This window comes from Chiloscyllium punctatum, chromosome 30, assembly GCF_047496795.1.
Source record: "Chiloscyllium punctatum isolate Juve2018m chromosome 30, sChiPun1.3, whole genome shotgun sequence".
NCBI classification, from domain to species: Eukaryota; Metazoa; Chordata; class Chondrichthyes; order Orectolobiformes; family Hemiscylliidae; genus Chiloscyllium; species Chiloscyllium punctatum.
The window spans coordinates 63,228,893-63,232,209 of record NC_092768.1 but is presented as its reverse complement, the minus strand read 5'-3'; the positions used below and the strand labels follow the sequence as shown (position 1 = coordinate 63,232,209).

The following is a 3,317-nucleotide window of genomic DNA, read 5'->3' as shown; positions in this document are numbered from 1 at the left end:
CATCATCAGTGGCGACCTCCAAGTGAAGCTGTTGTCTCTTGCTTTCTATTTATATCTTTCTCCTGGATGGGGTTCCTTGGGTTTGTGGTGATGTCATTTCCTGTTCGTTTCTGCGGGGTTGATAGATGGCATTTAGATCTATGTGTTTGTTTATGGCATTGTGGTTGGAGTGCCATGCCTTTCGGAATTCTCTGGCATGTCTTTGCTGAGACTGTCCCAGGATCAATGTGTTGCACAAGTCGAACCGGACTACCAAAAATCCATAAACCAGGAGCCCCGCTCAGACCCATAGTCTCATTACCCGGAACACCAACTTACAGACTGGCCAAAGAACTACACGCAAGTCTGAAATACCTCATAGAAGAGTCACAGCACTCCATCCACTCCACCCAGGAAAGCCTAAAAACACCAAGGTGGAGGAAGAGGAAGCAATGATCTCATTCGACATAACAGCACTGTTCACCTTCATCAACATCGACCTTGCAAAGGAAACACTAACCACACTTTTAGAAGAGACCATCACACACACACCAACCACCATCAATCACATTACCAAGGAAAACATCATGAAGCTAGTGGACTTGTGCCTCACCACCCACTTCACGTTCAACAACATCGTCTACAAACAAACGGTACACCCATGGTATCTCCACTATCAGGCCTCATAGCAGAAGCGGTAACGCAAAGACTCGAACAAACAGCCCTACCAACAATCAAACCAAAAATGTGGGTCCGCTACGTGGATGACACCTTTGTCATCACAAAACGAAACAAGATAGTAAAGACATTTAACATCATCAACAACACCCTCACAGGCATAAGGTTCACCAAGGAGGAAGAAACCGACAACAAACTCGCATTCCTGAACGTCACAGTAGAAAGAAAGGACAACGGAGAACTACAAACCTGCGTATACAGAAAACCGACAAACACTGACCAAATACTTAACTACACCAGCAACCATTCCAACACACACAAACAAAGCTATATCAGAACACTATTCCAATGAGCCACCACACACTGCAGCACAGACGAACTTTGGAAAACAGAGGAGAACCACCTATACAACGTATTCGAGAAGAACAGTTCCTCAAAAAATACAGTGCGCAGATTCCTCAAGAACAAACCACGACAAGCAGACCAAACACAGCCAGAAACCCTAACCACCTTACCATACATCAAAGAAGTTTCAGAAATGACAGCCAGACTACTAAGACCCCTCGGAATCCCAGTAGCACAAAAACCCACCAACACTCTCAAACAAAAACTAACAAACCTAAAAGACCCAGTACAACCCATGGGTAAAACCAATGTCATACACAAAATTCCATGCAAGGACTGCCACAAACACGACGTAAGACAACAGGAAGAAAGTTAGCCACCAGGATATACGAACACCAGCTAGCCATAAAAAGACACGACCTTCTCTCTCTCGTAGCCCTACACATGGACTAAAAATACCACCATTTCGACTGGGACAACACATCTATCCTGGGACAGGCTAAGCAAAGACACGCCAGAGAATTCCTAGAGGCCTAACACTCCAACCACAATGCCATAAACAAACACAAAGATCTAGATGCCATCTATCAAGCCCTCAGAAAATGAACAGGAAATGACATCACCACAAACCCCAGGAACCCCACCGAGGAGAAAGATAAAAATAGAAAGCAGGGGTCAATAGCTTCACTTCACTTGGAGGTCACTACTGCTGATGATGTTACCTTGCCAAGTAATGAAACGTCTGGATATCAAACGTACAGCTCAGCGATCAAACCTACACCCTACATTTTAAATCATTTTTCATGTTTATGTTGCATGAATCTGCGGTTATTGATCCACAGTTTAGTTTCACTCCCTATAGGTAACATGCCGATTTCTCCAGTTGTTCATAGTTCAATGTGATGCATCCAGTGTGTGCACAACGAGAGGGAGTTTGCTTCCCATATCTTGTGTTTATCTGTGCCTTATGTCCAGCATTCATCAACGGCGAGAGTAAGGGGCGAGGGCGAGACCAATGTGCAAGTCTCTCTGTGCCCATGCACGGAACCACATCGGCAATTCTCCACTGCGCATTTACAGCCAGTTCTCAGTGCCCCTAAACCCACGCCCTGCCCCTTTGAAATATCTCCATTATTTTGTGCTGTCTCACTGTGCTCTTCTCACCAGGATGAATTACTTCTACTCAACCTCCTCCAGATTTCATCTGACAAAACATTCATGAAGATTCCCTTTGCATAAACATGCACTTCGCAGCTCTCGGTATTTGATTTTCCTGGATGTCTTTCATACGAAAAGAACGTTCACAGCAACTTGACTTGAAAAAGAAAATCGAGTTTTTATTCATTATCCCAATGCAACCAACATTACAATGCAGTTTAGTCAACAGGCTCAAACTATTCTTTGAGATTTTGTCATAGCGTCAATGCATATAAACTGAACATCGGAGTTTCAGTTTCAATAGGACAGCTGTGATCAACTGAAAGCAGCACAATTGAAAGCCGTGGATGACAGCGACGAGAGTGGGATGCGAACCCACGCGTGCAGAGCACAATGGATTAGCAGTCCATCGCCTTAACCTCTCGGCCACCTCGTCGTAGCGGTGGGGAAAGCTATGACCTTATGAACAATTGAATTGCGTAAATTAGGCAGAGCAGCAGATATTTCTCGCTGGTGTTGGTGAAATGATAAATAACACAGTACGGTTCCAAGACTATGGTCTGACCCCTGGGTTGTGGGGCAAGTGCACTCCCACTGTCAGACAATGCACACAGTGATCTGAACAAATATGAGGAAATGAATATGTAACAAGGTCTGTTGAATTCTGTGAAGATTTGAAGTCAACGGAATGAAGAACCCGAGACAGCAGGAGGTTTTCTTTCAATAAAGAGTTGGAGAGAGCTCTTAAGGTTAGTGGAATCAAGGGTTATGGGGATAAGGCAGGAACAGGATACAGATTGATGTTGTTCAGCCATGATCATAATGAATGGTGGTGCTGGCTCGAAGGGCAGAATGGCCTACTCCTGCACCTGCTGTCTATTGTCTATTAAATTGCCTGTGAGGAACTATTTTCCAGACTGGAGGAGAGTGCATAGTGCTCAATGTTATTATTCGGAACACCTAAGTTCCGCTCAGATGTTTTTGACACTCACTTGTGTACAGAACAGACAATTTCAAAATCCAAAATAAGGCTAAACTGACAATTGAAGTCAACAATGCAAAAACCTTGATCTGTATCATTTTCCCAGGCCGTGCGACACCAAGTCACTGTGTGATCACTGCAACACCGTGAACAAGTGTCAGAAGGAAAATGAGTG

The 3,317-nt window shown here is 44.3% G+C and overlaps 1 non-coding gene across 1 annotated transcript; it reads right to left on the bottom strand.

Annotated features, from left to right (window-relative positions):
• Window positions 1-2,514: 2,514 nt before the first annotated feature.
• trnas-gcu (transfer RNA serine (anticodon GCU)) lies at window positions 2,515-2,596 on the bottom strand. Its single transcript has one exon. It is a non-coding gene; the product is annotated as a tRNA-Ser (tRNA).
• Between the last annotated feature and the right edge of the window lie 721 nt (window positions 2,597-3,317).